Raw genomic sequence first — 17,829 nt, 5'->3', positions numbered from 1 at the left:
GTGGTTAGCCACTGTGAAGAAAGCACAGTGGCTAGATGCTGGTTCAGCCAAAGCTGAACTCGGAGATGAAATGAAAGATGCACCAGGATGTGATCTGCTCCATACAAAATTTCCCCATCTGCGTGACCATGATGAGATTCTGTCCTGAAGAAACGGGACAGTTTATGAAGACTGGGCATCACATGCAAACACACGATATGAACCTTGTTACTACTCCTGTCTGCAAGGAAAAAAAGCCTAGAAAGGTGTATGATACTCATGGAATGGACGTGAAAATTTTACTGGTTAAGTACAAGTTTGGGGGACTAGCAGACGGCATTTAACAGGTACATCGTTGGACTCACAGTCAACCACAGTTCATCCAGACCCGTGGCCTAAAATTCACGCCAGTCGCGTGTGCAGGGGTGCCCAAAATCCCAAGAGAAGAATGGAAGAGAAGGCATTGTGGTGTGGCCATCCCCCAGGGGGTCATTTCTCACTTTCTGTCTTTTTGGCAAGCACACATACCCTATAGCAAAAATCTCTTAAAACAAAACAAAAAACAAGTTTGGGGCCAGCCTTTAGTGTGGTGGTTAAGGCAGCTTGGTCCCACATAGCCAACTAACTACCTGGTTTGTTTCTTAGACCCAGTGGCTTCAGAAATACACCAGGCATGTGTGCTTGTGTACCCAAAATCTCAAAAGGAGGCAGAAATGCAGGATAAAGGATTGTGAGGCAAATACTCCTCATGGGGGCTGCCTTTGCCTTTGTCTCTGGTGAGCATATATGCCCTTAGGCAGGAAAAAAAAAAAGCAGGAAGGAAAGAAAGAATGGTTGGACAGAGGACAAATATCCTGGTTCAGCTCTAGTAACTGACCTTCATAGCTAAGATATAAAATTATTTGGGAAGGGGCGGCAGGTACCGTGGTAGTTAAGGGCGCTAGACTCCCACATAGCTAATCACGGTTAGAGTCCTGGAGCTGGTGGCTTGCTTTCTCTCTCTCTCTCTCTCTCTCTCTCTCTCGGGTCAAATTTAAATAAATTAATAAATAAATAATTTTAAAAACTATTTGGGAAGTATGAAAAAACATCTTGCGGTCAAAGTGTGCCCTTACACCTGTAATATTTGGTCTCCAGGAATGGTGGTATAATCATAAATAATGTCAAACTCTACTTTCTAAAAAGTATTAATTATTAGAAAATTATGTTTACAAAAATATAACATAATTTAAAAATAATAAAAAAGCTGTACTTCTTACTATTTGACAGTGAATGAGCAGTTCCTACATTAGAGAAAGCCAAGACTGCTCTAAAACTAGTACACTGATACTTTTTATAAGCTCTTAAACAATAATGCACCCAGCAGAGATTTTAGGAGCTTGAACCCTGAAATTGCTAATATGGCTCACCTTAAGCTACTACTGTTGACAACAAAAGTATTTTACACTATATTTCTAAAACTAGCTGAAAGAAATGCAGCACAGACTCTGGGTTGACTCCAAAGTACAGCAGTAATGGAATGCTGAAGAGAAACCAGATCCCATATGGTGATCAAGGTTCAAGTCCTTGGTCTGGTCAGCCTGAAACACATCGGGCAGGCATGCAAGTGCCCAATATCCAATTTTGGAGGACCAGAAGAAGGGGATCTGGGCATAAACAGACCCTGTAGAGAGTTCTTATCTCTGCACCCCACCCCTGCCTCTCGAACTCAGGTGCACATGCTCTATCATAAATAAAGAAAAAGGTAGCATGGGCCCAAGAAATGGAAGGAAACTAAACCTGAAGTTTACTGCCGAGCCTAGAGCTGCCAGTTGAACATCTTTTCTTACTTCTCAGTGACACAAATTTCTTATCATTGTCTCTAAACTATTCCTCCTCTTTTGTTCTATATTTCTGTTCTAGCACATGCTATTCAAGTACTTGCTATCATTAATATTTTGTAAATAGTTCATAAAAGAGGCTATAGAAGCACTAGACTCTCTGAACCAGCTCTCTGATTTAAGAAATAGATCCACTTCTCACCTTACAATTAATTTAAAAAGTAAAATATAAGGACCAGCAGTTAGCGTAATGGCTATGTCGCTGGACTCCCATGTAGCCGACCGTGGTTCGAGCCCCAGACCTGGCGACTTAAACTCACACTGGGCGCGTGTGCGTGCGTGCCCAAGATCATGAGAGGAGAATGGAGGAGAGGGGACTGCGGCGTGACCATCCCCCCTGGGGGGTGATTTCTCACTTTCTGTCTCTCTCTCTCTGTCTTTCTGGGAGTGCATGCACCCTATAGCAAAAATCTCTCCAAAAAAAAAAAAAGTAAAATATAGAACAGTGTATACATAATGTCAATAGTATGCTAACTTTTGTTATAAAATAGAAGAAAATAAGCATACTCTTATTTACTGTATAAACACAAAAAAAATTGAGAAAGATATAAAAGAAACTAGACAAATACATAGTTAGACTCTAGTGACAAGAGTAAGAACATTATGGGTTAGGAACAGAGGAGGAACTTAAAGTGCTGAGTGGGCACTCTAAAGCCATGTGACCTCCAAGAAAAGGGGACTTAGTAAAATCAGTGTGGCTAAAGCTCCAAGAATCTAGCATGCCATGCATGAGGCAAAAGACCAGAAACTGACTCCTTGCTAGAGCTGGGCCAGGAAAAAAAAGGTTCCCCCAACACCTACTTGGAGGGATTAGACAAACCCTGAGAATGGAAATCGGATCTATGTAAAATGTATATATAATACACTCAAAATGGTCCAAAACTGGGCTACTCACAAAAGTAAAACTCCCAACGAAATAGCTGACCTAGAAAGCTATGCCAGTCAAGAGGGTCAGCTGACCCAACTCCAAAACCACACAAAAGGGAAAACACACACGGGGAAAACTCCTATCCAATATGAATCCCTCAAACTAAAACTATAATATACTAGGGAAACACATCATCCGACACAATAGGAGAATTTACACCTGAAAAAAAAGAAATGAATGGGGGGAGAGGGCAGCAGGTTTGAGTCCCAGACCTGTGGCTTGCTGTCTCACTTTCCCTTTCTCCCTAGTCAAAATAATATCAATAATGAGAAATAAAATTAATCTTTAAAAAATTCAAGAAAAAAATGTTTGCAAGAGCACACGAGAGGAAAAGAGAGACAAGGGCTCAGCTTCAGTAGGGCAAGTAGTAATGTGCTGAACTATAGTGCTAGAGTCACATGGTCAATCATGAGTCGGGATCCCTGCGATTTGGAACAAACTGGGTACATGAATAGTTACCCAAGATCCTGGGGAAGCACAGCATGATGTAACAAAACCTTGTCAAGAGTGCCTGTCTCTGTCTCTCACACATACATATACATATGCATGCACTATCATAAATAAAATTTCTTAAAAGTCTATAAAGTCTATAAAAAGCTTGTGATTGTAGTTTGGTTTTGTTTTTTAAAGAAAAAGAGACCAGTTTTTTTTTAAAGATTATTATTTAATTTTACTTACTATTACTACTTTTTAATTTTAGCAGAGAGAAAGAGAAAGGGAAAGTGAGAAAGCAAGCAGCCAACTCTGGGAGTCAAACCACAGTCGGCCATAACCACCACAGCACCTGCCAGTCCCAAGAAGATATTTTTAGAAGTCTCACTTTCTGCCCCAGCTTCCCAGTTAGGGAGGTCTACAAGTGCATGCCACAAGTTCAGTCTGCTTAGGTTGGGTTGGGAACCTGGTCCTCCACTGTGACCTCAGCCATTGCGTATCAACACACTTCAACTTGTGTCATACAGCTAGGACTGATTAAATTTTTTAAATGAAAATGTTTCTTGGGGCTGGCAAGTGGCGTGGTGGTTAAAGGCCCACACATGGCCGACCACGGTTCAAGTCTCGGACCTGGTGGCTTGCTTTCTCACTACCTCTCTCTCTCTCTCTCTGTCTCTCTCTGATCAAACTGAAAAATAATAATGATATAATAATAAATAAAGTTAAATAAAATAATTCTTAAAAAAAAAAGAAAATGTTTCTTTTCCTTCTTTGAGTTTACCTTTCTTTTTCTATTCTTACTTCCAAAGAATAGAAAATAAACAAGAAGCAGTGCCAGCAGGTGGCGTGGTGAGGGCACTGGACACTCCCATATGGCCAAGCAGGGTTTGAGTCCCGGGCCTGGTGGCTTCCTTTCTCATTTTCCATTTTTCTGTGTCTCTCTCTGGCCAAATTAAAATAAATGAATGAATAAATTAAATTAAATAAATAATTCTTAAAAAAAAAAAAAGGAAAATAAACAAGAGGCTTTATGGAATGAATTGATGGAAAATAGTCTCTGATATTTAAAACTCAGTAGATGGGATAGACACCAGACTAAAGACAAATCAAGAAGAGAACTTAGATATCAGAAATTACCTAGGGCATAGTACAAAGAAAGATTAAGAAAAAAAAAAAAATGAGGAAAAACAAGCTAAGAAATTGGGAGGATAGGCCAGCCATAAAGCCATATGGCCAGGTCTTGAATTTGTGTCCTGAGACAGAGAAAGGCACGTCAAGTGGGGTCCTCTGATCATAATCTATCTTCCCGTCTCAGCCAGCCTGAATCATAAGCAAGAGTGCACCTAGCATACTCAGGGAGATCCCAGAACATGAGCCCAGATCCTTTTCTTGTGGGTTCAGGTGAATTACCACTGAGCCACTGCCTGGCCCCTACAATTTATCGTAAGACACAACAAGCTGGATCTAAAATTCAAGACAGGAGCCAGATAGTGCTGCTACAATAAAATGTGATGCTCTGTGACGCTGACCTACAGGAGAAGGTTCCACTTTCATGTCCAGAGACCACCCTAAGTGCACTACACACATGCATGCCCATGATCTGGGGCTGACTGAGGCTGAGGGTATGTAATGGTATCAAGACCCTACTGAGGGTGCCTACTCACTTGCTCTCTCTCACCATGGAATAAATAAATAAATAAAAATTTGAGATAACAAAAATGTGAAAAATGAAGATGGAATTCGGAATGAACTAAAAATATTTTTGATTGGCCAAGGACAATAATAGAGATATCACTGAGTTTGGAATTTTATAGAAAAAATACAAAATTATTTGCATGCTGAAAACTACAAATTATTGATTAAAGAAATCAAAGACAACCTAACAAGTGGAGAGATAAGCCATATTCATGAACTAAAACACTCTACCTTGTTAAGTTTTTGTTATCCTCAAATGGATCTAGATTCAAAATAATTCCATTCAAAATCCTAACAATCATTTCTAAGGAATTGTTTATTAAATTTTATTTATTATTTTTTTTTAATCACCAGTAGGACACATGTACTCACCAAAGAGAGACAGAGAGAGAGAGAGAGAGAAAGTGAGAAAGCAAGTTGCCAAGTATAGGACTCAAACCATAGTCGGCCACAGGGGAGTTCCATGACCCACTACCACACTATCTGCTGCCTCCACCACAGCAATCTTTTTTAATAAAAATGACAAGCTGTTCCTAAAATTTACATGGAAAGGTAAAGGAACTATAATTGACAAGACAATTTGGGAAAAAAAATTGGAATACCTGTTATCTGACTTCAAGACTTATTATGAAGCTACTATAATCAACACAGTAAGACACTGACAAAAGGATTAACACACAGGAAAACAGAACGGTAAGACAATGTAGAAACAGACATACACATATATGGCCAACTGATTTTCCACAATATTTCAGAGGCAGTTTAATGGAAACAGGATAGTCATTTGAGTGCATGGTGCTGAAATAATTGGACATTCATATGCAAAATACATAAACCTTAACCAATACCTCAATATAAGAATAAAAATTAACTCAAGTGGATCAGAGAACTAAATGCAGAAACTAAAACTATAAAGTTTGTATAAGTAATGTTTGGAGAAAAGTCTTTATGACCTTAGTTTCCTAGATACTATCTTAGGAAAACAACACCAAAGGCATGATTCATAAAAGAAAGAAATTAACCGGACTTCATTAAAATTTCAGATTTCTGTTCTGTGAAAGTTACTGTTTAAAAACAATAAAAAGGAAAATAAAAAGACGAGTAGCACATACACACACATATACACACAAAATCCACAGAATGAGAGAAACACATAACTGTCAAAGACCATATCCTACATATAAAAAGAATTTCTAAAATTCAGTACGAAAACAAATTTTAGCGGGGCCAGCAGGTGGTTAAGGTGCTGGACATTCTCACATGGCCAACCACAGTTCAAGTTCTGGACCTAGTGGCTTTCTCCCTCTCTGTCTCTCTCTGGTCTAATTAAAAAAAAAAAATGAATGAATAAATAAATACAATTAAATAAATAATTATTTTAAAAATTTTAGAATGAAGATTTGAATATATTTCACCAAATAAAATATGCAGATCAAAAATAAACGTATGAAAAGATGCTCAATATTATTAGACATTGGGGAAATGCAAAATTAAAACCACAATGTAATATTACTCTATACCTATTAGAATAGCTAAAACTTATTTTAGCTATTCTAAATTTTCCAGTGGAAAAGCAAAATGGTCCATCAACTTTTGAAAATAGTTTAGCAATTTCTTGAAAACAATTCAGCATTTTCTTAGTAAGTTAAAATATACACTTACAATATAAGCTAGCGATCAAATCAAATCAAGAGTAAATACTTTTTTTTTTTTGGAGAGGTTTTTGCTATAGGGCACGTGCACTCGCCAGACAGACAGAGAGAGACAGAGAGACAGAAAGCAAGAAATCACCCCCCAGGGGGATGGCCATGCTGCAACCCCTTCTCCATTCTCCTCTTGGGATCTTGGGCACTTACGCACACGCGCCTGGCGTGAGTTTTTAAGCCACTGGGTCCGGGACTCTAACCACAGTCAACTACATGGGAGTCCAGTGACATAGCCATTACGCTAACTGCTGGTCCCAAGAGTAAATACTTTCTATACTCATTAAAAATCATAAGTGGGAGTCACCTAGCATGGTGGTTAAAGCTCTGGATCACAAATGGCTGACTGTGCAGTTCAAACCGTGGACCCAGCAGTGTGAAAAACATGTCAGGTACGTGTGCATGTGCATCCAAAATCCCGAGAGGAGAGTGGAGGAAGGACTGCAGTGTGGCCAACCCTCTAGGGGACAATTTATCACTTTCCCTCATTCTCTCTCTGGCGAGAGCATACACCCTATACCAAAAAAAAAAAAAAAAAAACAATACATTCAGTAACATGGATGAATGCCAAATGCTATAAATATGCTAAGAGAAAGAACCCAGACAAAAACTGCTTAATCCATTCATATGACATTATAAAATCGGCCACACTACAGAAACAGAAAATAGTTCAGTGGTTGCTAAAGGTTGAGGAGGTAGAGACGGGCTGACTATAAGGAGCAAGAGGAAATTTTTGGAGTGATGGACCTCTTCCATATCCTAACTGTAGTAGTAGTGATTGGTGGTGGTGGTAGTTACATGACTATGCGTGTTTATAAAAACTCATAGAACTATACATCAAAGAATATGTATTGTATCATATTTAAATTATACACACATAAAAAAAAAGTAATGGTAAACATCAAAAGAACAAAAATATAATAACTTTCAAACTTGCTAAAGAAAACAATCCAAGAGAGAGAAAAAAGGAGTGCTACAAATAGAAATAAATAAGATAGAAATAAGGCTAATATCTAAGTGATCATATTGAATGTAGACTAATAAGCTCACCTCACCTGTTAAAAGATACTCTCAAGTTGGATGAAACAAATCCAGCTATGTTTCATAAAAGATAGACCTAAAACAAAATACTACCAAAGCATGAAATTAAAATGTTAAAACTTCCAAAAACAATTGTATGAGGCCATTGCTTAGTAACATCTTATCCTCAATACTGAGATCTATGCAGTACTAATACAACCTATCATTCCAAAGTGCTCACTTATTTATTTATTATTTCTTGTGGGGGAGAAGGGAAGGTTTTTGCTATAGGGCACACATGCTCACCAGAAAGAGGGAGACAAAGAGACAGAAAGCGAGAAATCACTCCCTGGGGAGATGACCACAGGGCAATCCCTTTTCCTCCATTTTCTTCTCGGGATCTTGGGCACGCACGCACACACGCGCCCAGTGTGAATTTAAGCCACTGGGTGAGGGACTCAAACCGTAGTCGACTACATGGGAGTCTAGCGACATAGCCATTATGCCAACTGCTGGTCCCCCAAAGTGTTCATTTATTGCATCTGCCATCCTTTTAAATTTTTTTCTCTCTCAAAAATTAAGCCAGGGCCAGCCAGTGACCTGGTAGGTAAGGCGGCTGAATCCTACATCACCAACTGTGCAGCTGAGTTCTGGATCCAGTCGCTTGAGAAACACACCAGACATATATATGTGGGAATCCTTCAAAATCCCAAGAGGAGAATGGAAGAGAAGTGATTGCTACATGGCCAACACACCCTCCCACCCTGAGGGTACTTTCTGTTCTTTTTTTTTTTTTTGCTATAGGGTGCATGCACTCGCCAGAAAGAGAGACAGAGAGACAGAGAGCGAGATATCACCACCCCCAGGGGGCATGGCCACACAGCAATCCCTTCTCCTCCATTCTCTCAGGATCTTGGGCAAGCATGCACACGCGCCCAGTGTGAATTTAAATCACCAGGTCTAACCGTGGTTGACTACATGGAGTTCAGCAACATAGCCATTATGTCAACTGCTGGTCCCCTGAGGATGCTTTCTTACTTTCTCTGTCTCTCTTCAGCAAACCCACGCACCCTATAGCAAATTTTAAATAATAATAAAGTAAGCCAGACTTAAGAGTTCTTAGTTGCACTGATTTAATAAGGTACCTATTTTCTCCAATAAAATTGAAAAAAAAATAAAAAAAGGAAATGTTGGCAAATACACCTACTATAATTTTCAGAGGTGTTGTGGTAATGTGATGACAGTCATTAGGTAAAATAAAATCAGGACAAAGTCTACTTTCAGTTGAGTTATAAATTGTTAAGTGAATTATCAAGCATAAATGTACAATTACAGTAAGCTGCTTACAGAATGTTTTATGTTATGATCACTCAATACAGTACATGCTCCCTAAGTTACTACATTCAACTATAGGAAGCACATGCTGTCTTCTGCCTGAACCTGTTAAATACCAAGACATAATACTGTTGAGACTTATAGGAGAAAGAAAGAGCCAATAAAGAAGACTGAACAGTTGTGAACTGAAAAGATCAAGACTGGATGGAAACAGAAATACTAACCCTATATCTCAGCAGGTACAGACGTATAAAAGGAGAATTGAACATAAGAGTTTGTTGAAAATAAAACGTCCTATTTCTAAAACTTTTAAAGTTTTATAAAATAGGGACCAGCAGATGGTGTAATAGTTACATCGCTGGACTCCCATGTGGTCAGTCACAGTCCGAATCTCAGACCCAGCAGTTTAAACTCATGCTGGGTGCATGTGCATGCATGCCCAAAATCCTGGGAGAAGAATGGAGAAGGGATTGTGGCATGGCCATCTCTCTCCCTGGGGGAGGCCTCCTGATTTCTCAGAAGGTGGTGTGGTGGTGAAGCCACTGGACTCCCACATGGCCAACCATGGTTTGTGTCCCAGGCATGGAGGCTTGCTTTCTCACGTTCCCTCTCTCTCTCTGTGGTCAAATTTAAAAATAATAATAATAGGGGCTGGCACGTGGCATGGTGGTTAAGGATACTAGACTCCCCCATGGCCCACTGCAGTTCAAGTCCCGGACCTGGCGGCTTAATTTTTCACTTTCCTCTTTCCTCTCTCAGTCTGTCCCTCTCTGATCAAATTAAAAATAAATAAATTAAATTCAATAATTCTTTAAAAACATTGTTTTTAAATAATAATAAGGGGCCACGGCAGGTGGCGTGGTAGTTGAGGCATTGGACTCCCACATGGCCGACCACGGTTCAAGTCCCAGACCTGGTGGCTTACTTTCTCACCTTCCTTCTCTCTCTCTTTCTCTGTCACTCTCTGGTCAAATGAAAAAATAATAATAATGAATGAAATTAAATTAAGTGATTTAAAAAACAAAAAAATAAAAATAATAAAATCAAGCAATTCTTTAAAAAAGAAAAAATCTCTAAAAAAAAAAAAAAAGTTTGGGGACCAGCAGATGGCATGATGGTTACATCTCTGGACTCCCACATAGTCAACCATGATTTGAGTCTGGGACCTGGTGATTTAAAACTCATGCCACGCATATGTGTGTGCATATCTAAAATCCTGAGAGGAAAAGGGATTGCAGCATGGCCATGCCCCCAGAGGGTAATTTCTCGCTTTCTGTCTCTCTGTCTCTCTGGCAAGCACATGCACCCTATAGCAAAAATCTCTTTAAAAAAAATTAAAGTTTTACAAAATCATTTTGTATCTGGTGTGGTCAGCAAGTGGTATGTATGGTGGTTAGGGTGGTGGATTCCCACATGGTTAACCATGGTTCAAGTCCCAGACCCAGTGAAAATCATGCCAGGTATGTGTGCATACATGCCCAAAATCCTGAGAGGAGAATGGAGAAAATAGGACTATGGGGTGGCCAACCCCCCAAGGGGCAACTTCTCATTTTCCCCCTCTCTCTCTCTCTCCAGGAAGCACACATGCCCTACAGCAAAACTTGAGAAGAAAAAATTATACCTGCAATATTACATAAGTCTCAACATAATAATTTGTGATAGAAAGGGTAAACATTAGAACCTATCTGATAGACTAAGAACAGAGGCACAAAGGCATAAAGATCACACCAAGTAGTAGACCCAGAATCAAAACATAAATTTTGCTCATCTTCAATCCTACCTACATCTTTTTCTATATCTGTTGACCAATCCCTGATATGCCTATAAACCCTACTTACAAAATCCACACATAAATGGCCAATCTATAAGAAAAGCATACTGCTATTAACTGAACAGACTTCTCTCAGATCTCATGTAAACAACAAGCTTACCTAGCACATTCTAAATTATTTCATTTATAAATTTATTTATTTATTTTTTGCTATAGGGTGCATGCGCTCACCAGAAAGACAGAGACAGAGAGACAGAAAGCGAGAAATCACTCCCCTGGGGGTCCACGCCGCAATCCCTTCTCCTCCGTTCTCCTCTCGGGATCTTGGGCATGCATGCACACACGCCCGGCTTGAGTTTAAGCCACTGGTCCGGGACTCGAACTGCAGTTGACTACATACATGGGAGTTCAGCGACATAGCCATTATGCTAACTGCTGGCCCCCAAATTTATTTTTGTAGACAGGTTCTAAACAACAGAGTAATCGATAAGTACCGCTTTTCCTTACTATAATTCTTCTAAACTGCTTCATAACATAATTTTTCAATTGTTTTAGATAATACAAAATTGGTATTTGAAGACTTGTGTATCAGCTTTATGTATGTATTCCAAACCTGTGTTTTTTTTAAAAAAAAGATTTATTTATTTTATTTGTTATTGTTATTAGTTTGTCATTTGACCAGAGAGAGAAAGAGAAAGTGAAAGCAAGCCTCCAGGTCCAGGACTCGAACCCTGGTCAATCATGTGGGAGTCTTGCACCTCACCACCACAATGTCCACCGGCCCCAAACCTACACTGTTTTATATGTGCTGTTTGAACATGGCAAGTGACAAAACTCTTTCAGTTGACAGGAGAAATTCTGCAAATTACTCAATGATCCACAACCAAAATGTCCCATTAATGTGTGGCAGTCCTGGGACGGGCAGGCAGCATGGTGGCTGAAGGCACTGGACTACCACATGGCCAACCATAGTCTGAGTCCTGGACCCAGCAGCTTGCATTCTCACTTTCCCTCTCTCATTCTATCCCTCTTTGGTCAAATTAAAATAAATAAATAATAAAGTTCAATAAAAATAATTCTTTAAAAGAAAAGGTCTGCCAGTCATAATTCATAATTCTCTTCCCTGCTACCCTCTAAAATTTGTTTCTTAATTTCTAGAGCTAACATAACATCACTTTTCAGGCAAAGGAAAAAATTTCAATGACTAAAAGCCCATAAGAGGGAACAGCAAGTGTCACAGAAGTTAAGACACTGGATCCAGCTTCGCGGCTGGAGTCCAGGGCTGGCAGTTTGAGGATGGGCCGGGCACTGTGGATATGTGGCCAAAATCCCAGAGGGGATAGTTGAAAAGGGATTTCTCACTGTTCCTCTCTCCATTTCTCCCTCTGGCTAGTGCACTGGTCTTATGGTAAAAACAAACAAAAAAAAGAAAACAATGGCATTTGTAAAACATAAGCAAATGTGATACTACTTAATATTGTACAAGCAATCACACATATTTTCAAATATTTTACCAGCAAGTCAAGAACTTTGAAAAAAACTGTTAAACGCACGTTGCATAGAATCCATTTTTTCTTTAAAAAAAGAGATTTCTGTTATAGGGTATGTGCACTTACTAGAGAGACAGAAAGTGAGAAATCATCCCCACACCCCCGCTCCCATGTCTGGTGGGGTCGGGGGGCAGATGGCCACATCTCAATCGGTTCTCCTTCATTCTCCCTTTGGGATTTGGGGCATGCACTCATACAGGCCTGGCATGAGCTTCAAGCCACAGAGTCTGGGACTCAAACTATGGTCAGCCATATGCAATCCCCTATGTCACCCGCTGGTTCCTAGAATTCTTCATTTAGTATCAAAGTAAACTGTATGATTGATTTGGGACACAAATATAGTCTCTATAGCTGCATGGCATAACAATTGTAGTCAAAATATAGGATTATATAATTAATATAAACCGTAGTATGTAATAGGATTTTCTTATAGGTTAAAAATATTAAAATGTAAATTAAACTGAAAAAGTATTATGTAGGATCTATATTATAACAATAAAACTGGGTTTCAATAACTGAAACCCTTAATAATTGACAAATCATATTACTGGCCTCTATTCCTAAGGTTTCAGTCCCTCTCTTTCTTTAGAAAGTGGGTAACCATAGTCACGGCAGGTAGAAGCAGCTCAGAGGAGAAGGTTAGCAGGGGCGGCACGATTTCTCATTTGCTAATACACAAAGAGCAGCCTCTCTTCCTCGAGAACTCCAGTGCCCAAGAAAGGAAAAATAAATTTGGAAAAGATGTTTTTTAAAATTGTATTTAAGACATGTTCATACCATCTGATCCACTCTTACTTTCCAGAATTAAAGTTACAGAAGCAAAAGAAACAAGGACAAAAATTTATGTACCAGAGTGTTTATCGTCACTATGTTTTTATATTGTAGGGAGGAAAAAACAATCTAAATTGTTTAACAACAGGAAAGAAATAACTATACTACGTTGCATCCATGAAATGGAAGCCTAGGGAGTCTGCAATGAAAGATTTTTAAGAATTATTTAATGACATGAAAATATGCTCATATCTTATTAAAGAAAATGACAGATATAAAATTACATACAGCTTAATCCCATTAATTTTATAATCAGGAAAAAAATGAGTTTTTTAACATTGATTAACACATGCATGATGAACTTGATTGACCAAACTAATCTACATTCTAGATCTTCACTGCCAGGAACTAAACAGAATAGAACAGGAACACTCTATTACTTAATACCCCTAAGGTTTAGTATATTTGATTTGTAGATTAATTTTGTCAGTCTCACATATTCTAGGGCTTTTTTTTTTAATAGAAAAAAGAGGCTGTAGTACCTTTCTTTGGAATACTGTATGCAGAATTCAATCAATAGCTGAGACTTAAAAGCACTAACAAATATTTAAATCCACTCCATGTTTCCATTATCTTCATCGAAAAAATAAAGGTAAGTATGTATTTTTATTTGTTGAAGATGACTTCAGGGTAACCCCAGAAGTTTAAGAAAGTATTTTGAAAATTAGAGAGAAAAAATTACATATGACTGAAAACAAAGAGATGGAGCTAGCAGATAGCATAGTGGTTTCATCACTGGACTTCCTCATGGCCGATCACAATTCAAGCCCCGGACTCAGAATCACTGGTTTAAACCTCACGCCAGGTGTGCGTGACCAAGATTCCAAAAGGAAACTGGAAGAGAAGGGACTGTGGCATGGTTATCTCCAACTGGGGGATGATTTTTCACTTTTCCTGTCACTATCCTTGTCTCTATCTCAGGCAAGCACAGGCACCATGCTGCAAAAAATCTCTCAGGAAAAAAAAAAAAAGAGAGAAAGAGAAAGAAAGGAGACTAGCAGATGGCGGGCATAATAGTTACGCAGCTGGACTCCCATGTAGACTGTGGTTTGAGTCCCAGACCCAGTGGCTTAAAACATGCTGGGCACGTGTGCACATGCTCAAAATCCCAAGGAGCATGGAGAAGGAAATAGTGTGGCCATCCTCCCTGGAGGATGATTTCTTACTTTCTGTCTCTCTGCCAAGAGGACAGGCCCTATATCAAAAGTCTCTCATTAAAAAAAAAAAAAAAAGTAATCAGAGAAGTTATTTGTAAATTTTCCATAATCTAATCTAAAGAAAAAACAGATTTGGGGCCAGCAGATGAGTAATGGTTACGGTGCTGGACTACCACATGGCTGACCAGGGTTAAATAAAATTAAATAAGTAACCCTAAAACAAACAAAAAAGGAGGAATGAGTTTAAGAGAACCCCAATTCTGCCTTGTCAACTTTGACATGGTTCCTTGGCTTCTCTTAGTCTTAATTTTCTCATCCATAAAATAAAGATAACTACAAGTTACTTCAAAGACTGTAATAAGCGTTAAATGACCAGCACAAGGTCTGGCATGTAGTGGGGAACTCAGTAAATGAGTAAATGGCAGTTATAAACATTTGAAATAATAATGGGGGAGTGGGGGCGGGCAGGCGGCAGGTGGCACGGTGGCTAGGGTGTTGTATTCCCACATGGACAACTCAGGTTCCAGTTCTGGACCTGGTGGCTTGCTCTCTCACTTTCCCTCTCTCTCTCTGTCTCTCTCTGGTCAGATTAAAAAACAGTAATAAATAAAACTTAATTTAAAAATGAAATAATAAACCAACTAGAGGGTTATTACGATCTCACGTAATATAATATCAATATTAGTCTATTTAAAGTAAATCTTACAACTAAATACCAGCTTTAAATTCATCGAGAGTTCAGAACACTACACTAAAACAACACTACCAACTAACACTAGAGAGGAGCCCCTGAAATGTATCAATGAAGTTGTCAATTCCTTGAATGAGCACAGGTATAATGTCTATTTAAAACTCTTGATTTTAAATAGAGAATGAAAGGATGAGGAACAAAGACACATAAAGAACAAACCTAAAAACTAAAAAGTAAGGAAGAAAACAAATGCGAGAAGAACAACTATCCAACAACAGTCATTACAAAAGGTGAACAACCACTTTCATCAGGGCCACACTGTGAATTCCCACCCATCACTGCTTATCAACAGCAGAAAAGGACTGCAACAAAAATATTAACTTGAAAGAAAGCACATTATAGTGTATGTGCATATTAGTGAAATGTCCCAGTTTTTTTAAGATTTATTTAATTTTATTTATTACTATCTTTTAATTTGACCAGAGAAAGGGAAAGTGAGAAAGCAAGCCACTCTAATTGCAGTAGACCATGTGGGAGTCCAGAGCCCCAACCACCACCCACCTGTAAGCCCTGTCCCAGGTTTTCAATGACAGGTTCGATTAAGACCAACAGCTAGCGTAATGGCTATGTCGCTGGACTCCCACATAGTCGACCATGGTTCGAGTCCTGGACCCGGTGGCTTAAACTCACACTGGGTGCCTGTGCCTGCGTGCCCAAGATCCCGAGAGGAGAATGGAGGAGAAGAGATTGCAGCGTGGCCAATCCTCCCGGGGGGTGATTTCTCGCTTTCCGTCTCTCTCTCTGCCTGTCTGGCGACTGAACGTGCCCTATAGCAAAAAAACCTCTCCCCCCCAAAAAATAAATAAAGACTGACGAGCAGATCAAATCTCTACAATCAGAGTAGCCCCGGCTCCATATAATCATTAATTCTGCCTAGCCCCTACATACACTCATCAACTCTTGGTTAAACATTTAATAAAAACCTGAGCTTTGTATCTTAGAACCAAAACGTGAGTTAAGTTTTACCACCCCAATTAGTCGCACTTCAGGGTTTGGGCCATTCGAAAAATTGTATCACCACTTAATTTTATAAGCTCCATAACCCCAGACACTATGCTCTAACAGTTAACCGTCCTCCCAAGACACACGTGGCGCTTCATAAAGTCCCCTGTCCTCCCTAGCAAGTCTTCCAAACCAGGCAAGTAAAAGATAACGCATGTATGTAATCACAGCTATTAGAAAAGACGCTGGCATTAGGTACACTGCTAATTATTCAGGAAGGTAACTAAGTTACAACAGGAATGAATCAGCACAAATTCATCACTACTAATAACTAGATGTACGTATCCTGCTACTCGTGGATCCAGCTTTATGTGTCGATGATAACGTCTTTGTGCTTCAACACGAGTTTGGGGCTGCGTGTGGGCTGGAAGGTTGAAGAGTCAGGACGGACGGAGAAAGTGGGGACTACCTACACTGGCGACTTCCCAGGCCTGTCACCAATTCAGAGTGACCTTGTGCTTCAACCAAAGAAGCCATCAACGCTTGGCACAGGGGCCTTGGAAATAAATAACGGCGCACAAAACGGGCGTTAGTGCGCTCCACCGGGAGTATAGCTGGGAGCGAGGGTTTTCGTCTGTTTTCATCACTGCCGGGTCCCCTGACACCAGGTAGGCGCTTTAGAGACGACTGAACGCAATGCTTAGGTCTACAACGTATTTTGCGACTGGCGTTCCTTTTCAGATGAATACAGTATTAGCTTTCTGAATTTTTTTCTCAGAATTAAACCACCACGACCACACTACAAAATACTCGTATCGCAAGACTCATTAACTAAAGGAAAAATGGGGTGGGGGGTGGGGATCTCGTTAGAACGAAGGCCTGTGAAAACGCCTGGGCTTTCCGGAGCGTCCGGGCCCAGGCCCGAAAACAAAGGGGATTTGGCTGCTGGAGTTACAAGGCTGCCCTGCATTTTCCGGATCCCGCCCGGAACGAACCCGAGGCCGCGAACAGCCGCTGCACCCCGGGCCCCGCCACGCGCGCCGCGGACCGTTACAGCAGCGGCTTCCCAGGCGGGGGCCGGACTCGGTGGTGCGGGCGCTGGCAGCGGCGGGCAGACCTGACGCCGCGGAACTCGTTCCGCAGCCCGGCAGCCGGGGACCAGGACTCGGGGTGCAGGGAGCCGCGAGCGTGGGCGAAGGGAACCGGGACGTAAGCCTGGGCCGAGCACCGACCTGGGATTCCCCTCGTGCACCAGCGGTACCTGGGCCGCGCGACCGAGCGTTCAGGAATCGACACCGCGCGCACCTAATCCTTTTTAGCCGTTTCCCGCCCGATTTCCCGCGCGCTCGCGCCCCTCCTCCAACCCCATAAGATTCCCGCGGGCCTCGAAACCGCCCCTTCACCACCCACTCTCTGTGCGCGTGAACGAGGCGGTCTTTAAATCTCGCGAGAAGTTCTGCTTTCCACCCTCCCTCTCCCCCCCCCTCCAGCTAGTGAGTGCGCGAACGGGAGAGGAGGAGGGCGCTCCAGGCGACAGCACTGCAGACGCCATTATCCTGTGTTTCTCTGCTGCACCGACCTCGTCGTCTAGCCCGTGTCCCACTTGTTTGCAGCCTATAGGTAATTGAAGACATCGGGGCTTCAATATTACAGACTCGGGCAGGGGTTTGGCCTCGGTGAAAGGCTGCGTTGACTTTTCCCAAGCCTGGGTTTTCTCAGGCCCTTAGTGGCCCTACAGCTTGAAGGGAGGCGCCGGCGCGAGGCGGGGCTGACGCCTCCTTCGTCGCTTTGATCGACGCGGCCCTGGGCCAATCGCCTCACCCTCGCACCACCGCCGAAGCCCGGGCAACCCATC

At 41.0% G+C, this 17,829-nt stretch overlaps 2 protein-coding genes across 6 annotated transcripts in view; one reads left to right on the top strand and one right to left on the bottom strand.

Moving 5' to 3' along the window:
* RMI1 (RecQ mediated genome instability 1) overlaps nt 1–17,366 on the bottom strand; it is a 21,983-nt gene extending 4,617 nt beyond the window's left edge. The window contains exon 1 of the mRNA XM_006168982.3: nt 17,207–17,366. The gene's annotated coding sequence lies outside the window, so the exon portion shown is untranslated. The remainder of the gene's footprint in view (nt 1–17,206) is intronic.
* Nucleotides 17,367–17,464: 98 nt separating this feature from the next.
* The window catches only part of LOC102493408 (heterogeneous nuclear ribonucleoprotein K), a 14,139-nt gene continuing 13,774 nt past the window's right edge, over nt 17,465–17,829 (top strand). For 2 of the 5 annotated variants that reach the window (XM_027768489.1, XM_014584364.2), the window contains exon 1: nt 17,475–17,594. The gene's annotated coding sequence lies outside the window, so the exon portion shown is untranslated. Of the gene's footprint in view, nt 17,595–17,829 lie in introns of all 5 variants that reach the window. The other 3 variants (XM_027768490.1, XM_027768485.1, XM_006168986.3) reach the window with 3 other exon arrangements.

This window comes from Tupaia chinensis, unplaced genomic scaffold, assembly GCF_000334495.1.
Source record: "Tupaia chinensis unplaced genomic scaffold, TupChi_1.0 Scaffold146625_1, whole genome shotgun sequence".
NCBI classification, from domain to species: Eukaryota; Metazoa; Chordata; class Mammalia; order Scandentia; family Tupaiidae; genus Tupaia; species Tupaia belangeri.
This window is presented reverse-complemented; position numbering and strand designations above follow the sequence as displayed.